The 21,341-nt window shown below is 33.8% G+C and overlaps 1 long non-coding RNA gene across 2 annotated transcripts; it reads left to right on the top strand.

The window, feature by feature from the left end:
• Positions 1-770: 770 nt before the first annotated feature.
• LOC103910480 (uncharacterized) lies at positions 771-14,517 on the top strand. 2 transcript variants are annotated; one of them, XR_012402383.1, is made up of 7 exons: positions 771-897; positions 2,457-2,540; positions 2,685-2,813; positions 7,047-7,137; positions 7,884-7,905; positions 11,249-11,299; positions 12,485-14,517. It is a non-coding gene; the product is annotated as an uncharacterized lncRNA (long non-coding RNA). The 2 variants fall into 2 exon arrangements; XR_012402382.1 differs by lacking the exon at positions 771-897 and having other exon boundaries at positions 1,750-2,540; positions 12,485-14,516.
• Positions 14,518-21,341: the final 6,824 nt, after the last annotated feature.

A 21,341-nucleotide genomic window follows, 5' to 3' on the forward strand; every position in this document is an offset into this window, starting at 1 on the left:
TTCTAATGACTATGGTAAAAAAAAAAAAACACTGCATTTTTCATGATTTTAGCGTGCTATTAATAAAATATTCAACAGTAATATGTTATGAAAGTGGGTACAGTGGTACATCAGGCATGTAGAACAATAATCTGGTGGAGTTGGCAGAAAACAATTTGATATTTTTTTATGATTTTTCTAATGACTACAGTAAAAAAACACTGTATTTTTCACGATTTTAGCACGCTATTATTAAAATATACAACAGTAATATGATATGAAAAGTGGGCACAGTGAAGGACATGTAGAACAATAATTTGGTGGAGTTGGCAGAAAACAGTTAGATTTTATTTTTTTATGATTTTTCTAATAGGACCATACAGTAAAAACACTGTATTTTTCATGATTTTTGTATTTTACATGCTTTTCATATTACTTATATATTTATATTTAAGTAGGGAAAAAATAAATTTATACAATATTTTTTTTTCTATAATTTAGCAACATTCCACATGAAAAGGGGGAAAATATTTACAGAAAAATACAAATAAACCAATAAAACTTACACAGTAAACACCTAAATAGTAGATTTTAAATATGAAAAGGAGTGTTAATAGTCATGACAGCTGGGTAATGACTTTAATACTGTTAATTATGTTTTAAACTCGCAAATATCATTTGAATTCATTCTCACGAAATAAAGTGAAACAACATTCTAAAACTCCAGCGCATTAAACACACGCGTCTTAAATTTACCGCGAAACGCCAAGTAGACGCGCACCTCAATTTAAAGCACAGATAGCGTGACCGTCTCTTTCTGAACCGCAGATGGCGTGACCGCAGTCATTTACTGGGTCCAAATAAACCGAAAATGAGTGCTTTTAACTTCTCCCCCAGCCTCCCGCTGGCCTGCAGCAGGTATACACACACGCACACACAAGTGAAAGCTGCTCTCTCATTGGCTATAGGCGATCGCTCATGTTATTTTCAGTCAAAACTCAATTCACACGGCATGATTTGAATCGCCGACAGCTCCAGATATTTAGCACGCCAAATATCTCGCAGGCATCGGCGACTCATCGGCGATTCTCTCAGATCGCGTCTTTGATCGTTCATACTGTGTGATTGTCACTCACGTGCACGAGCAGCGATTTGCCAGTGATTTCAGGCATTTGTCGGCGATTTCTCAAAACCTGTCGGCGAGCCAAAATCGGGGCTAAAATCACGCAGTCTGAACTAGGCATAATACACCCGCACAAAAACTCTGAACACAGCAGACAGGGACATGCTGATTAAAAACACTTCCATAACATTAATAAATAAAGTGTTCAGACACAGTGTTGAAATGACACGTAATGAAGCGTAATGGTAGAAGTATCAAACTTACATGCAGAAGTACAGAAGCTCTTGTGCAGCAGAAACACAATCTGAGCTCTTTCAGTTCTTCCTTTTCTTCTTCTTCCTGCTTATTGCCTTTTAGGAACTCAACTTGGAAGGTGCATAACTGTCACAACCAGGAACACTTCTTGAAATCCATGTAGATTTAAAAAAAAAAGACTGCAGTTTTATAAAACCTTTTCTAATACTTTGAAAAGTACTGGAAGTTTTGTACAGTGCATCTTGAAAGTATTCATAGCGCTTCAATTTTTCCACATTTATTTAATGTTACAGCCTTATTCCAAAATAGATTAAATTCATTTATTTCCTCAAACTTCTACACACAAAACCAATACCACAATAATGACAATGTGAAAATTTTTTTTTTTTTTTAATTGTTGCAAATTTATTAAAGCCAGGTTCCTGTACAGTTGTGATTAAAAGTATTCAGTTGTAATAGTTTTAAACCATTCAAGCTGCATTAGATGAAAGAGAAGCTAATTCAGTACAGAGCACATATTTCTGTGTGCATCACAAATCTCAGTGCGCATTACCAAACGCACTTCCCTTTTATATAATTTCATGCAGTCTTAGCCTAATTGATACAATAGAAAGTCTTAAAGAAGGCAAACAGTTCAGCATCACTGAGTAGGATATTCGGGAGATGCATTTAGGCCCGCTTAAACATTATAGCCTATTTCTCATATAAAGAGCAAATATTAAAGAGCATATTGTAGGTTAAAAAACTATTTTAAAAAAAAAGGTAGAATCGTTTGTGAAAATACTCTATAATACCATAAAATACCATATAAAAATGTTTTACGAAGCGCAGGGGCACAAATTTGAAAAAAAAAAGAGTCTGTTTTCCCACTTCCGTAAAATCCGCTTTTTTTTTCACCACCCCGGTGACGTCAGAATGGGGACTAATCTGACAGGCGCATGCTGTTTACAGTGAAGCAGAGTAGCACTGGTTGTTAGTTTTGGTGAAAATTATCATCATCGTAGTATATTATTGCATTAATATCAGCATATCAAGTCCACAAGTTTCCCATTGCTATTTTGGTTGATTTGTGTTCGTAAAATGGGATGAATCCGATAAGACCGAAAGCTGATGTAAAAATGGTGAAATACATGCTCCTGGATCAGTCGGAGATGCAGCTTGATGAAAATGAGAATTGTACATGGTAAGACAACTTGTTTTTCAAATCAGTAAGCATGATCATTTGAGTAATTAGAAGCAAAGCAATGTGTTTATGTTGGAGTAGCCTGCAGTACAGCACTTTGTTTGCTTAGCTAATTAATTTATTGTCATGTGGTGTGTTTATAAGGCGTTGGGAGATGCATCTGCAGCAGTGATGCTGACCCGGAGCTGAAGGCTTTCCCTCCACGGGCCTCTCGCTCAACTGTGCTTCACTTTGGCACACAGAGTAGCCTCAGACCTTCACCTCGTTCATCAGGTAGATTATTATATTATATCTTAATTATACATGGTATTATCTGTTTACAAAAAGAAATAGAAGGGCAAAAAATTACTGGAGTATTTCTATATAAGGCAGGCTGGTAACACTCAACCATTATCTTTGACTTGCTTTTTTTATATATTGTAAACATGTAACCATTGACTTGCATTGTATCTATTTTCCTACTTTAGAAGTCAATAGTTACAGGTTTTCAGCTTTCTTCAAAATATCTTCTTTTGTGATCAACAGACGAAAGAAAGTCATAAAAGGTTGGAAAGTTTTGGCTTTTATTCACATATGAGGAATACTCATCTAGTAGAAGAAAAAACAAATAACATTTGAAAAACTGAAGTTTTGGTAACACTATAATAACTACAGACTATAAACCATATATTAAACATTAGCATCTAGTGAATTTATTATCTGTTAAGCATTAACTCTACATTAATAAACATTAGTAAGCAGTTTATAACTGCAGCTACAAATGCTACCTTTTTTTTGAGAGTGTACTTTCAGAGAGTCACAGATCACAGCAGCGTCAATTAATAAGGCAGAAAAAACGATAGGCTTCAAAGCCTTTTATGGGCAGAACAGATCATAAGACGATGATCAGCCCGGCCCAAAAAGTACGTCGGCCCACCGGGAAAGTGCCCGGTCTGCCAGATGGCCAGTCCGCCCCTGATGGGGTACAATCTACTGTATATGCACACAAAAATAAATATAAATATTGACTCAGCTTATAAGTGATTAAAATTAATATTTAAAAAAAATGTAGCAGTGGAGGTTGATAGGCAAGTATGCAATGGAAGGAATTGAGTTCTGAGGAAGGCTGGCGAAGAAATTTTTGTGCATTTTCAAGCCAGGCGATGAAATGGTTCCAAGAGTTTAGTAGATTGAAGGTGATTAATGTGATTAGGAACAGGTGTAGCTAGAACTCACTAGCTAGATAAAGTAGCGGTGGAGGTTTGAAGGCAAGTATGCAATGGAAAGAGGTAAGCTTTGTGGAGGGTGGGCAAAGAAAATTTAATGCATTTTCCAGACTATGAAGCAGTTTCAGAAGTTCAAGTGGTTCTAGCAGAATCTATGAAAATCAGTTTATCTCACTGATTTTCTTACCGTTTACTTGATTACCGAATACTTGATTAAAACAAATTTAGAGCACTCTTCTGCAGTTAATTATAATGGAAATTAGACTAATTCCAACCTTTATCAAATATGCTCAGTCCCATGGCGTAGGGGTATGAGGACATAACCCCCAGATTTCTGTGGAAGGCCGACCACCTTGCGGTGGAGCTCTGTCTGGTGCAGTACTCTTCTTTTCATCCTGCCCTGTTCATTTCTAATGCACACTATATTTAAAAGTTTGGAGCTGCATGGCTGATTAAATAATGCAGAAGTGTAGCACTGGTTAAGAACTTTACAAATGAAAGTTCCATCATCATTTTTTTCTTGAATGAAAGCAAACCTTTCATCTTTCAAGAGAAAACAGGAGTCTTTTTTTTTGAGTGACAGCAGAGGCTGTGTGGCATGTTGTGCTTTGCTCAGGTTGTTCTCGTGTTCCATTTCAGATAAACGCCTGGTGACCTGTTCTAGTGGACTTTTTCCATTCCTCACTAACTTTTTGATTTTTTGCAAGTAGTTTTCAAAAGGAAAACAGCTTATTTCATTTAGTGACCGGTTGAAGTGTCTAACATCTTCATGAAGATGTGTTAGTCCATGCACATTGTACACTGGAAAAAACTTTCCATACAGGTCTCCGCTGCACTTGACAAAGTGCTTCATCAAGTCTTGAGCAAACTGAAAGTATGCATTTCGAATTTCATCATCTGGCTCCAGCATTATAGACATGGCCACAGATAGTGACAAGAAATGGCTGTATTTGTCTTGCGACAGCACATTTTTTAGTACTACGGGACCCGTGTACAATAAAAATTGCCGTAATTCGGTGGCCTTCCACCTGTCCAATTCATGTAGACCTCGGGGTTGCCGTGCAAATTCACTGGGCATCTTTCCTCTAAATGCATTAAGTTGTTCGGATATATCACCCCTTTGCCTTACAGACAACCGGCATTGTTTTGGACCTTTTGTCAAAAACTGCATAAGACGTTTAACTACACCTAGGATGACCATGTGCATGTAATCCAGAACAAAAGAGGTTATGCGAGGAATTGATGCAGAAATCAAGGGGGTGACACCGGTTTGGTGGTTGCTGTACTCTGCTCTGCTGAACGCCTCATCCGTACGAAGACAGCATTCCTGTTCCTTGAACACAATTCTTCCCTCAACATGCTCACCTCTAATTATGCATCTTTCACAACTGTCATATGAGTTTTTGTCATTTCAAAAATCTTGCTGGGGCATCACAGATCACAGCAGCAATGTGGACAGTGTAAGTTTGGTCTTCATAACTTATCCTGTTATCCTGGAGTTGCTTGTATTCATTCAAAAAGTCAGACAGAAACTCTTCAAGGGGACTTGGCTTCTTTTGTCCACAATAAATAGCAACAATAAATGGGTCAAAATGGCTTATCTTTGCTAGTATTGGCCAAAACGGAATGTTGCTACTCTTAGAAAGAGGAATTCAATCAACGTTTATGCTGAGGTGTACAGCATCAGATTCTAACTGGCTTAAAAACTTTTGGATCCCCTTCTCTAATCCATAATATATATACTTTCCACCACATTTATCAACAGATGTTTTTTTTTTTTTTGTGGTGTATCAAGAAGTGTCCTTGCATCCTTGGGTAACGTGTGCCCTTGTTGTCTCAAAATGGACAGCAATTGATTTACAGATCTGTGTGTTTCTCTGTTGTCTGTGGCCCACTGCCTCAAGTCATCCTCCAGGTTTAAATTCACTTCATCATTTTGTTTATTTTCTATATCTGACTTCTCATTATTGCTGAAACTGTCCAGACTATCTGTATTCTCTAGCTGACTGTCACTCTCCAAAACATTTGGAATGCCTGGCAGACTGTCCTCACTGTCTGAGTCCTGCAGAAGTTGATTCAGTTCTCTTTTTCTTTTTCGCCATGTTTTCAAATAAGCCATCTGTAAAATAAGGAGTATTTGGAATGAGGGGTCAAGGAACTGAGGACCCATTTGCAGCATTTATAAATTCTGTTGTCTGTTTGTGACATTGCATAATATATTATGCAATGTCACAAACACAACAGATCCAAATAGACAGGCAGCTCACAATCACAATCTGTTTATAATAACCAATCTGCTCTTACAGTCCAATCAGTTTTATTAATGAGATTGAACGAGGTTTGCTTCATGTGGTGAAAGAACAATTCTTAACCCAAGGAGAAATGAAATAACATTTTTTATGTTCTGGTCCAATATAGATAGCTCAGCTTTAGTTTATGCGTGATGTGTCAGAATAACCAATGAATTGTCAGGAACAATGACAGGTGAGCCAAAAGACTGAGTTTCTGAATTACGTGTTAGGGAACATAACACATTACATTTCAAGTTTATTCTGCCGAAAAAAAAAAATGAAGAAAAAAAACATTTGTTGAATTAGATTGACGAGACTCAAAGGTCTCAATTAAACAATTAATACAATTGTTTAAACCTTCCAGTGTGCATTCCAACAGAGCTTATTAAAAAAATGTGTTCATGTAATAATTTGTGTATTGTTATACAATTGTAATAATTCACAAACATATGCAAACACTTGCATTTTTAAGGAGACAAAATTAGAACACATTAACAAGATTAATTACATTCTTAACCAGATCTCTATGCCACCCTTTAAGCTCACCTGTTTTTCCAAGGTCTCAGGGGTCTGTTGTGTTTTACATTAAATTGTCTTAAAAATTGTAGCCTAAAGCCCTGTTCTCGTTTCATTTTGATACATTCAACAACAACAACCTAAAAAATATACCCAGCTGCAAAAACCCAGCACTAACAGTTTCAGAGCAACGTTAATGTATTGTTTTTTTGTATTTCCTCTTCTAACTTTTTGTTTTTCATACAGGAAGCAGGCATATAAATGTACAGGCTATTTCTGTTTACTCTGGTTGTAAATTTACAACCGGAGTAAACAGAAATAAACTATTATTTGTAGATTATATGTTATATTGATTGGATTATAGATTATAAGATTATATTATATATCACAACTTTATAAAAACTAAGACAATTCAATGTCAGTGTCAATGTTTACCACAGACAAAATATGAACAACTTTTTTGTTTATTTGTTTGTTTGTTTTTTATTTTAAAGGTTGGCATTGGATCATATAATTTCGATGTTGGAAATGTCTTCAGAAATCTTTACTCTGGCTGTTCAGTAATTTCATTACGTAATTCAACTGGTAAGTATCTAAAGCCAAATTAGCTAAAGCAAACTTTATTATTTTTAAGCCTTAAATTTATGTCTGAGATAAATAAAAATGTCTGCAATGTATTAAATAAGAAAAAACATATTCAGTAGATTTTCATTGATGTACAGGCACAAAAATTAAGGTGTTGTCAAATTTATCACAAAATATACTTACAAAGCCAAAGATGATTGCCTCTCTGGTTCTAAAAAGAACACTTTAGACTAGTATTCAGCAGATGTTGAGAAACAAGCAGAGGGGAACAAAAACATGTTAGAAAGTTAGATAATGCAGGAGTCTAAAGATGTAATTTTTATCATTATTGATTTAAACAAATCAAAGATACAAACAATAGTTCTATGTGAAGTCTTTTTTGAGATGTATGATGTAAAAATGCAAAGAAAAGCTATTATTTTGAACTGGCTTTTTTCATTGAAAAGTAAAATGGATCAGTTTATAATGAAGCAAGAAAAAATATATTCAGCACTGATAATTGTAAGAAGCATCATTAGTAATTTTCCAATAAAAATTGATTATAATACAACAGCAACGCATTATATCATGATTTCTGAAGGATCATGTGAAACTGAAGAATGTGGTAATGATGATGAATATACAGCTTTGAATCACAAGCATAAAACAAATTGAACTGCATTTAATTTAAAAAAGCAGTTAATTTAATTAATTTAATTTAATGATTAAATAATAAAATTTTTATAGTTTTAACTTTATTTTTGCAGGCTTGGTGGGCAGAACTAAGAGGTAAGCTTTAATTATTTATTTACTTATGTTACTGAGATATAATGGTGTAATTAATGGAGTTTAAAACATGTGGTCTAGGGTGAGTAATGAAGCCATGCAGGAAAAAAAAACATAAAAATCTTTGGAGCTAACATTACTGTAAAAAATTACTGGGCCATGGAGTAAGATGTTTTTTTAGATTTTGAAATAGAAAAAAAAAAAGATCTTTCTACAGATTCTACAATATTCAAAGATTTGTTGGCAAATTTAGAACAATGGGAGGAAATATAAGTGACAAAGCTAATAATATTTAAGTTTGATAATAATAGTCTTAAAAGTTATTTGTACAGAATATAGGGACATGAAACTGGAAAGTATATATATTTGTAATAAATGTACTGTTTGCTGAACTTGATGAAAATTATTAAATCAATTCGATTAATGTTTTAAGAAAATAATTAAAGAAAATTTCAATAAATTGAAATTCTTATTGATATTTTAAAGACACTGGTTTATGTGATAGAATTTAGTTGGCTCAAGGGTAGTTTGTGCTCCTGTTTTTGACCCATATTCCTAATCAATAGGTGGCAGTAATACACCTATAGTAAAATAGCCTAACTGTGCGAATTACAATGCGAAGAAGAGGAGGAGGACGACGACGACCACAAGCTTCATGGGGTTTATAGGTAATACGAGTTACTTTTTCGACAAGGTGCTTTATTTCTTTTCATTCATAGCATTATTTTATCACATAGTAAATTGGATGTGATTTTCGTTGTGGGGGGGAAACGCGATTATAGCACGCCTTAGTATGTAATGCTGACCATTACTTCTCGCTCTCACACGCTCAAACACTCCATTTAACTTATGATAGCATTTTGAAACTGGTTACTAACTAACTAACGCAGTTAACGTTAGTCCTCAGGGATGGAGTGAGTCTCATGATTATATCATGTAAAGTCTGTTTCTTGTTTATGAAACCTAACCGTATCAAACGTAATGCTTATTAAACTTAATTTAATAAATCATTTAACGTAACGTGTTACTTTTCTCAGCGCTGATGGCCCAAACCAATCAGACACATTCAATTTTCCCGCTCCAACAGCTGATAGACCACGTCAGTTAACTTTTTCGATAATTAACCATGGTTTACTACAGTAACATAAGTACATAAATAATTAATAACATTCGGTTAATGTAATTAAGCCATGGTCGACACAGATTAACGGGTTTTGGTCATAAAAAAACACCGTTTAAACATTTGTAACGTAACATTTGGTAATGCGCCAAAAAGTTAGGGTTTTACATAAAAAAAATCATTAAAGAGATGGCACATGCGTAAAAATAAATAAATTAATTCTAACGACGTCGAAAGGCTAACGTTAGCGTTAATAAATGATACTTACCAACAACTGACAAATGAACCTTGAGCTTAAAACCAAGCAAAACAAGTAAATATGTAAACAGACGTATAATAACAAGTGTAACAACTGAACAGGGTTGTTATGTACAATATTTTTTGTATTTACAGATTAATATCGAGTTAAATCGCAAACTATTATAAAAAAATGACGTTAAGGGTGCACTATCATCATCTGTGTACAAACAGCCGGTGGTCATGTGACGTGTCAACATGACCAACGGCTGTTTGTAAACAGATGATGATAGTGCACCCTCAACATTATATAATAGTTTGCGATTTAAATCTATTCTCTAAACACAAAAAAATTGTACCTATAATATTACTTTTATTTATAGGTTTGTCCATAATTGTAAGAATATTTTTTTATTAATTTAATAAAAAAATTACAATACATTACATTTTGTACGTTTTTACTTTTATTTATATTTATACAGTATTATAATGTTTGTTTTCTCGTGTATGTTGTTTAAAGCATTAAAATAAATAACAAGAAAGACTACAGCACATAACTTACCGGAAAACTGGTTGTCTTACAATCAATTATTGTAAAATTAATTTAAAAAATAATAAATGATAAATTTTTATATTAATGCAACAGAGTACAGTATTTATGATTTTTGCTTTAATAATGATTGATTTTGGTGAAATGCATTTATTTTTATACATGCATATCCCAGCATGTCATCATTGATTTTTGCACTTAACAGTTTTTTTGTGTGTTGTGGAATCTGAAGTCAGTCCTTTTTTCTTGCTTTTCATGTTTGAATTGTATATACTGCATGTTGAACTAAATGTAAAATGCTGAATACATACATCATACAGGTTTTTCCATGGTGTCCTCCACTGATGGATCTGTTCAACTTAAAAATAAATTGTACTATTAAAACATTAAAGCAACACACCATACATATTCTTAAATAATTTCCTTACAACTGTTAAAGGGACAAAAATCTAAATTTCCCATTAATTTACTCATGCACAGCTCATCAAAGATGTAGTTACCCATTTTCTTCTGTAGAATATTAAAGAAGGGTTTTGGCTGAATCTGTGCTCAATGCTGATTCATATAAATGGCAGCCAATAGTGATTTTTGTTTTTTAGATTTAAAATACACATACAAACAAGTCTAAATCAATAGCCATTGCACCTGGTGACACCAAAGTCTTGTGAAGTAAAACTACCGGTCTGTGTGAGAAATTGAACATTATTTACTATATTATTAGCTTTAATTTAAAGTCTCCTCAAACAGTACTCATAAATGTCTGCCATTGAGTGTGTAGCTTTTTTTTTTAGCAAGGAGTGTGCCCTTGCAGAAACGTGACAATACTACAAATGCAATGCAGACATTCGTGAGTACTGTTTGAGGAAGCTTTTGATCAAAAGCCATTAATATTGTAAATAATGTTCAATTTCCCTAATTAATGGTAGATTAAATTTTTGGGAGAACTATCCCTTTAAATCTACAACTGTTCTGTCACATCTTTGGGAAATTTGAGGAAAGACACTTACTGTACATAATATCAGTATCAGTATGCTAATGTATTTTAATATTAAGTGGAAAATCATCCAAAGCAACATTAATTATTTATTTGTGTGTAATTTAAAATGTTGTTTTATGAGATTTTTTATATTTAATGTTTATTAGTAAATTGATTCAATAATACAAAGGCTTAACTTTCTGATGTCAGGAAGAATATAATTTATTATTATTAAAAAAAAATATTTCACATGTCTTTGGTTGTTTCTCATAGTATAGCAATTGTCCCCATTGTTTGGCAATGTTATGAAAACACCTGAGTGTATTAAGTCCCTAAATTTCATTTATGTATACATTAATTCATAGAGGCTATGTGCTTTGTTTAATTGAAAATTGTTTATTTACAGCAAATTATATTCTGCTCACCTGACTCATGCAGAGTTCTGTTCTGTTTTTTCATCTAGATACTCCTTGGCAGTCTTTGTGTGGAGTCCACCGTGATCTACTGTATAGAGGTAAAGTTGTCTCTTTTCCCACAGACAGGTACTTTTTAGTATTATTTTCTGGCAACAATATTTACGTTGTTTTTGATTATGCAATATTATGCGATAACTCATTGCCATGTACAATGTGAAATTCATATAAAAAATTTAATTCTCTTAATTTTTTCACGCAAAGCCCATTCAAGATGTAGGAGCCTTTTTTTTCTTCAAACTGTGGTACGTGTACTACTAGTGGTATGCGGACTTCCGTCTAGTGGTACGCAGAACAATTACTAAATAATAAAAGAAAAAAATGTTTAAATCTTTGTGTACAATAACACCAATGTGACCAGCTCTACACTTCTCTGAAGTGTAAAAGCACACTGCTGTGCTTAGAAAATTTAGTGCATCGGGTCATCAGATGCTAAAAATAATGCGTTTAAAGTGTGTTTTCAATATATATATATAGTTATTTGTTTTGTAAAGCTCCGTGGCTTTCATTTTCGTTTGTTACCTCAGATTTAGGCTAATTTGGACGTGATTCAGATGTCGCAAGACTTTCCATGCTTGAAGTTTGGAGCTAGAATATAATTAAAGTTAGTCTCTGTGTGCGGTTAATGCAAACTCCACTGTGTACTTATTAAGATTTGATCTTAGTCGCACCTAATCACGGTAGGCTATTGCCACTCGTATAAATGAATAAATCACGTAGCCTATGAATTGTTGAAGCGCTGTATTGATGCGTTTAATCCATACCTGTCAGCCCTCCCGTTTTTTACCAGGATTCTCCTGGATTTTACAATTTTGTCCAGCGATCATTCCGTTTAAGTATTTCCCCTATTTCTAATCTTTCTATGAAAAGTGAAAGTATCAATGGGCCGATTACAAATGTGCTATAATTGCAAGAGCTGTTCAAGAGAATTATGCTTTCGCTTTACTTAGGCTTGACAACATGTTGAAATTATTATTAAAATGACCACATTATTATTATCATAAACATGTATGTTCACTTGACATGTTTATTATGTTATGGAATTTTTATGCTTTAGAAGAATCAAAAACTTACATACAGCACCTTTAATTGTTTTTTGTTTATGTTGGCGACCAATCATTACTTGTGAGTAAACAATACAGCAAGATTGTGTAGACAATCTTGTCATAACCAGAATGGTATTACAGCCCAACACTATGATAGTTTTTTGTGTTCATCTTTACTAGGGTCCAGTGACTACGAGGGGGTCTCTCCAAACTTTCAATGAGGACCATTAGACTTCTTGAGAAGGATTGGCTCAGGGAAGGATTGACTGCAACCATCTCACCCCAACCCCTGGGTGCATCAGCATTGGATATTATGGGTTAAACCTCCTGTCTATTGTTTAGCTTGGCACTAATGGTTAAAGAAGTGGACTTGTGTTCAGATGGATGAAGATTCAGTCTCAGTACTAGCAGGGATTGTACATGTTGGGATTGAATAACCAGCACTCTCAACACACTCTATACCAGTGGTGGGCAAACTTTTTAGACCTGAGGACCACATCAAGTTTTGCAAACTAAGTGAAGGGCCACTTGTCAAATTCTTCAAAAAATAACTTTATTTATAGTGGCAGTATGCATGAAACCTGTAATATCAGACAGCAACATGTCACATTAACACAAAACTGACTTTTTTATATTATTAAGTCAAATTTACAAGTCAAATTAATTTGCACTGCTATTTATATTTACTTTTCAATTATCATAAAACAATAATAATAATCAATAATCAACAACAAATAATCCCTTATAAAGTATAATAATAATAATGTAATAATTTTTACTGTGGAAAATAGAAAAGATATTGTCTGATAGAAAACAAATCTCATATAAAAACATTATAAATAATTCTTAAAGTTTACTATTCAGTCAAGTTTACAATAATCTAATTTGCACTGCTTTTAGAATATTTCAATCATAATAAAACTTGATAAAACTTTGATAAAATAACTTTTTAAAGTGGATGTGCATGGAAAATATATTCTATGACAAAAACTCATTTAACCAGCAATTATTATATAATTTGAGTCAAATTTACAACAATCTGATTTGAGCTTGTGTAAATATGCTCATATCAATCATAAAACTATGAGATAAAACGAAAGAAGAATCTTAGTCTTTTTTTATTCTAAGTCAAGTTATTATGAGTGTGTTAATGTGAACAATGAGCCTGGTCCCCTCTCTTCGCAAGGGTGTCAAAGTCTGGAGTCGGCTACGGTAAAAACGTGAGGCGCAGCCGGTGGTTAAAACGCGAGGTGTGTAGAGCACATAAGCAGCTCGCAAAACCGTCGCAGCCGATAGTAAACCGTTCAAAATAGGCACCTCTTAACGCATAAATCGCTTTGCGTGTGATCATCCTTTTAGATTGTAGTCTTTAAAAACTGCAATACTTTCTTGGCATATTAGACCTACTGCTTTCTGTCCGATATTGGTGAAGTATTTTGTTGTTTATTCTTACTTAAACACACAACATACAGAGTCAATTTTTCTTATTTTTGCCTGACTCATTTTCAGTCATTGACGGTTAGGTGCATTTTAATATCAGAGAGTGTGTTCCAGAATTAGACTAACTTTACCGCTTGCAATACTGCCATCACATGGCATCACTTCACCAAACTGTTGTTCGGTTATGCTCGGACACACTAAGGTTGTAGTGTGACTGCAAATTGCGAAATTTAAAACTTGACATAATTTTTAAGGGATGTCAGTTTCATGTGGATTAATTAATCATTGTTACTTTTTAATGAATGTGAACTGTCATAGTTTATTAACGACGCAAACCCCTCACTGCTTGTCAGCTGCACCTTCAGCAACCTTCTAATACATACAGCATGATGACTTTCATGAACATTTATGAGCGTTAAAATCGGAGGATCTGTTTGGCAAAAGATTTGACTGTTTATCACTGCTAGGCATGGGCCGGTAGAGAATTTTGATGGTATGATAACCTTGGATAAAAATTTCACGATGTTGTGATCACTGCTCTAAAATAAGTTATTTTTAAATGTCTGCGTTAAAAAAAAACTTTTCCCCTTTGAACACAATATATTTTACTTTGAGAAACATTAAAAATATTTTGGAGCTGTAAACATGTCAGGCTGAATAATTTAAATGAATCATTGACTTCTGCTGTCTTCATTAGTTTCAGAAACACAGATTTCTTTACAATTTAAAACAGCATCTTTGGACATCTTTTCTGCTGGAGATACTGTTGTCCTAAAAAAAAAAAAATAAATAAAAAATTATACATATACCGTAGGAACAATATAGCAGAAAATTTTGGCGGTTTTAATACCTTGACTTATCCAAACCGCGGTATACCTTGAAAATGGCTATTGTCCCATGCTTAGTCGTTGCAAATCAGACAACTTAAAAAAAATACAAAACCATATAACTGAAGCATTGTGAGCAACAGTGCTTCTCTTCCTAACTAAACAGTACCATCATCGATGACATAAGCATGTTCTGGCTTGGAAAGTAAAATTGCAATGTGAGTGCGAGCTGAGGGGAGGGGGGAGAAGCGCGTCCTGGCACGATTTTAGTAAAGCGTGCCTAGTGTGAGTACACCCTAAGTTTACTCGACTGCTAATTTGACACACCATTGAATTAAATTAAAATATACTTTTAATACACTACCTATTTCGAAAAATATATTTTATAACACTTTTTATAGAATGCTAACCATCTTTATTGCACTTTTAAATATACTATCTGTACAAATAAAATACACTTATAAATTATTTAAAATATTTATAAGTTTGCCTTTATATGTACACTTAGAGCACTTTTATAATATACTTGTAGTTCATAGTAGTTAAGCTCAAGATCAAGTGTACTCAACTGGGCTTTTTTAACTAAAATATGCTACAAAATACATTTTTAGCATTTTAGTACAATTCAAACAGTCTTCTATGCACTTTTAAACTTAAAAAAAATTAACGGTACAAAAATACACTTGTTATTCATTCACAGTATAAAATTAACATACAAACAAAAATATGCTATACTTTTTTTTTTTAATCTTACCTTATTTTGGACACACATGGTCCAAATACAAACGAATTATGAAGACACAAAAGTTAAAACATAGAATTTCACAAATTAAGTCACATACTTGCATACAGATTATGACACCAATAGTTTCACAGGCTAAAGTAAAATCAGATTTTTTCTAGAGTAAAATTTAGGACAGAATTTAATTTTAATTTGTTAGTAATTTTTTGTTATTGTCCGACTCTGTAAACAGTATAATCTACATACACCTGTACATAATCCACAAGCTGCTCCTCATGTCACAGAGATGCCCAACACTGATCATGACGTCTGTGTGGAGCCCATGAGAACAAAGGAGATCAAGAAACAAGTCAGATAAATTGAACATGGAGGACAAAACCTGTAAAAACCATAACTAAGTAAATAAATCCATTTTAAAATAGATAAAATATGAAAATGTTTGTTTTTTCTTTGTTCAAACATTTATTCATTTTTGAACATTAGTTCCGTATTTACTTTTTCTTTAGCTCAACATGATAACAAGAGGGGTGGCTATCAGTCATCAAAAGGCAGTCTTTATGCCATCATTGGCTTATCTTTTTTTTTCTGGCTTCTGATGATTGATAGAAACATGCTGACATTCAAATAAATTATTAGACAATGGGCTAATATCAACAGTAATGTTTGTACATAAATGCAATTTGGTTACCTGGAAGGTCAGTCCTATGTCGTTTCTGATTTCAAAATCCTTGCTTTCTGAAGTTCTGTCTTCCAAGGAGAATATGTTATTGGATGTATTCTCTTTATTTTGACGATTAGACCGTGATAGCTGACCCCTCACAGCGCTGCGTTTTTGACTCAAAATTGCATCACAGAATTGGGCAGGGCTCCTTCTGCATACTTTGCTTCAGTTTATTGTGAAAAGTGCCATTCAAGCACACTTGAACTGCACAATTACAAAATTTTTCTTTAAAAGTAATTAAATACATATGACATCACCAGTTTATGAGGCAATGATTACATTTTTATCAAATCCAAGAAATAAAATAAATAGCCAACTTTGCAAAAAAGAATTAACAACATCAACACTAGACTACTACTAACCAAAAAGTGAATTAAAATACATATATAAATACACTTACATCTTGTTCTTGAAGTGCTTTATTTTTGCACACTGATTTTGTAGTTAATTTGCAGAGTATTATAAAGTACAACACTTTATTTTTAATGAGACTAATATTGTGAATAATGCTTTAAAATGTGATCATTTATTCAGTGAATCCTTTTCTTTTGCAACAACATATAAAGTTGGTTATATATGTGTAGAGTTAGTAATAAAGTGCATTAAGTTGTACCATTTGTATAGTGTAATGTTTTTATTTTACTCGATTCGATTACATTTATCAGGTATTTATTTATTTATTCATTTATTTGTTTGTAATTTAAGCAATTGTCACTTTCGCCACGTTTATTGGAGATTTAATTTGTTTTAAAATATAAAAATAGTTAGGTGTGTAGTACACTTCAATCAGTGACTTGGAGTCAGATCTAAATGACAAAACCTTGGATCACCCCTCTTTATAAACGGAATTACTAATTGTCAAGCTTGTATATCAGGCTTAAAATAATTTAGCAGTAAACATGTTAAGGTTTTCTTTCACCAAAATAGCAGGCAATAAGCATCAACCAGTAATATGCAGATAAGAATGCTGCTTTGCATTTTGCATATATTTGTGTGTGGAGGCACTCTTGGCTACTGTTTTTTCATTAATTCGATATTTTGTTCAATAGCTTTTGTTCTATGCTTGCATTATTTCAACGTTTTCTATATGCACAATCTAAAAAGAACTGTCTAAATTGTGCTCTTTAAATCTGTCATAAAAGATAATGCAGCATAAATTGCATTTGATCATTAATGCAAAACCTATTACCAGTGAAATTTTCTCTTTATTACATTTGGCTATTTAAAAAATCTTTTGAGAGTTGACAATATATTTATATAGTCTTTCGTCTGATTTGCTGCTGCTGTGATCTGAGTAAGCATTTTAATACTTTCACTATTTTGATCTCTATTTTGGTCTTTACTTTTCTTATACATTTGAATGAAGAGTTTGCAAAAACAAAACAAAAAAACAACAACATTATTTTATATATTATTTCATATGCATTATTATTTATAAATATGTATGTATACACACACACACACACACATACATACATACAATATAATTTCTTTCCTCAACAAAATGTATTCTGCGCTAGACCTTGTGCTGACTTAAATAAGGGAATCGGACTTTCACTCTAATACAATAATGCATTAATTTTTTTTTTAAATCAACCGTATAACTTACATCCAAAACAGGTCAGATTTAAACGTTGAATTCATGTCCAAAAGTGGTCGTAGTCCGACGTCAATATGTCGATCAGATTTGCACGTCGAATCGACGTGCAGATATGGTCTCGGACGGACAGACGCAAAATATACGTGATCTGCACTTCCGCACAACGTCTAGTGTTTGGTGGGATGGGTAAATCTTCAAAGGGAACAGTGTACTTTATAACCTCTTTCACATCACCCTGCTTGCTGTTTCACAATCTAAACAATCAAAACATAATATAAGTCAAATTTGTTTCATTTTGATATTATGATTAACAGACACCAAACAGCCTCATGTAGCTGCATATTTATATGAGCGTCATCTTCACTCTGCATATTTATAACAAAACAGGGCTTAAATATAACTGCCTCATTTCATTTCCATTGAAAATAATTAACTTTACCCCGTCTCTTTTGCAGAATATCAGTTTTAATAATCAATAATAGCCATTATAACAGTATAACGTACATTAAATTTAAACGATAAAGGTAAGCAATCAGTCAATGTGCAGAATCAGTGTATGTGGTTACATAAATTAATATATTAGCTTATCTTTGCACTTTGCCAAAACAGTTAACTGAGAACAAGTGATTCAAAAGACAGAAGAGTTGTTAGATATAGACAACAACATGAATATCACGTTTAACAACTATAGTGAGATCAGGGGCCTGTTTCAGTAAGGAGGTTCAAACAACTCAGAGTTTAAACTTGAACTCTGAGTTGATTTACAGAGAGATTAAAAGCTCAATCAATCAACTTCGAGTAGACCAACTCAGAGTTAAGCGCGCACACCGTGACTTTAAAAAGGCATTATCAATGGAGCGCAGACATTACGAGTGACCATGGCAACATCTTATAAAAGAGATCACCATTTCTTTCTCCAGCTGAACTTGATGTTCTCATGCAAAGTTATAGCAAATATGAGCGTATATATTTGAAAAGAAGCAACCATCAGTGAAGAAGAGACAGTTAGCGTGGGAAAACAGCTGCTCAAGTTAATGCCTAATTTCACTTTTTAAGTATTTAAATATTTAAGTATAATAAAATAAGTAATTTGTGACGTTTATATATATTTTTCTAAACGTTTTTATACATTTATTAGTTTTAAATGATTTAACAGTGCACTTGTGTGTCTGCCTTTTTTATTGATCAAGTGATAGAGGTTAATATAACATTTAGAAGGTAAGCAGTACTAAAAATAATTTTTAGAAAGAATAATAATCCCATTAATCTAGTTACAGTGCATGTGCAAGGTGAATTTATATTAAAAAAGGATAAGCCATTCTCGTACAGTTCTTCTGTGTGTGACTAAAATGTAGGCAATAGCTATGTTTCCATCCAAATATATTACATAAATGTATGTGCAAAACTGGAATATTGCATAAAAGATGCGAATAAAATTCCATCCAACGAGTCAAAGAGAAAAAAAATTGTCACTTCCTGATTAAACTGGCACCAAATATCAACAGTAAAAACAGAATTTACTGTGGTAGAAGAAGCTGCGTCAATTAATTCTTTATTTATTTATTAATTAATGTACTTTTGCCTCGATGTCAGAAGACAATGCTGAAACACAATGAACACGTGGGGGCGTCTGAAGCCATGAGATGCGGAGACTCTTGACACGCACCAGACGTTCGGAGGTAATTAATAATACACACTAATACTAAAACAGTTAAGGCATTTTAGAATGACTAAAACAATATTTAAGACGTGTTACAGTGTGCTCAGCCTGCTGGTTTGTCCATTTACACACATTTTCATTATCATATGATCATGATTTTTTTTATGTACATACTGTAATTTGTTCAGTAAAAGTGTTTCATCATAGATTTTTCTATGATTTCATCATAGATTTTTTTATTTTCCATCGTAGTTTATGCGCACATTTTCTATCGAATAAAAGTTTATCCTACTCAGTTATGCGCGTTTTTTATACATATTTTAAAAAGTTATGTGCATCATTAATTTTTCTATCAATCGTTTTTATGCACGTATCCAAAATGAGCATTAAAATAGGTGGGTGGAAACGTAAGGCTAAGGCGAGAAATACCGCTTCATCTTTAAAAAAGGGGAGGAGACAGACAGAACCTCTGAGTTTAGAGAATAAAACCTGCTCTGGACCAGGTTAGATTAACAAAGTTACCACAGTAACTGACTCTGAGTTAAAGTTACCTCTTTCAGAAACAGGCTTGACTTACCCTGCTTTCTCGAGTTTAACAAACCTGCCATTTTGAAATGGAAAACCCAGAGTTTCTCTCATTTCAGGGTGAGAAAACTCTGAGTTTTCAGTTAACCTCCTTTCTGAAACAGGCCCCTGATCCAGCAGATGAACTGTCTGACATGCACTATACTCTCACCTGGGGTTTATGCTCACCCGCTGAATTACTGGCTGAAGGTCTTGGCAGAGAGTGTGTGGTCACGTGATTTGTGCTTTTAACCGTATACTAGAATGAACAGAGAACTTTTCAGAACCGCTAAATGAAACGCCGGTGTATTTCCCGCGATTTCTCTGCGCCTCCCTTGCGTTTCTTCTCTCTGACTCTCGACTATTTTGACAAATACACACAGACGACGCACGCTCACACGGAGTCCGAAATAGGAGTTTGTGATTGGGCCAGCCAAATGTCAGTAAAGAAAAGAACCAATGGGCTGCAGAGTGTCAAATGGGCCGGCCCGGTCTGTCTGTCTGGGAAAAAAAGCATCTACTTTCAGATAGTCACAGATCACAGAAGCGTGAATTAATAAGGCAGAAAAAAAAACGATAGGCTGCAAAGCTTTTTATGGGCCGATCAGATCATAAGACGATGATCAGCCCGGCCCAAAAAGTACGTCGGCCCACCGGGAAAGTGCCTGGTTTGCCAGATGGCCAGTCCGCCCCTGAGGACAGGGGGAGATCTTGTAAAAAGACACCCCATTGCAGCATCTCTGGGACTTATGCTGCAATGTATTTCTCTGGTCAGGTATGCATCTATAATTGTTTGATTTTTCTTTGATTAATGAATGTTATATTGTTAGTCTCATCTCTGAATTGGCTTCCTGATGATTTATTATGTAATTGGCAGAATACAATTTTACCTGACAAATAAAATGTTAAGTTTTGAATAATTCTGGAGTTTTGAGAATTCATTGTATCCAGTAGATTAGAGGAGTCTTCATTACCTTTATTGTGGCATAATTGAATTGATTAATTTGGCGCATTTGATTATTCGTAGCCATAGAGAGCCTATAACATGTAGACCTTTTAATTATTTAACCACTGAAAGCAGCAAGTTGTATGGGCTTGGCTAAGGATCTATTTTTTTAAGACTAGGTGAGCGTTAGGCAACCAGCCTATTTAAGTATAGTTTATCCTGCATCCTCTGACTATTTTCAGAGTGTCGACATATTGTCCGTGAGAAGAAGCGCAAACCCGGGGCGTGGAACTCTGAGCGATGTTGGTCCCTAATCAGAGATGTATAGTAACGAAGTAGAACTACTTCACTACTGTACTTAAGTACTAAAAGGCAGTATCTGTACTTTACTGGAGTATTATTTTTTTCTCCTACTTCCACTTTTACTTAAGTACATATTTTACATGAGTTTAATACTTTTACTCCGATAGATTTTTTATGTGCTGCATCGTTACTCGTTACTAGGGGTGTCAAAATGATTGATATCAGTTCAGTAAT

Source organism: Danio rerio, chromosome 4 (genome assembly GCF_049306965.1).
Source record: "Danio rerio strain Tuebingen ecotype United States chromosome 4, GRCz12tu, whole genome shotgun sequence".
NCBI classification, from domain to species: Eukaryota; Metazoa; Chordata; class Actinopteri; order Cypriniformes; family Danionidae; genus Danio; species Danio rerio.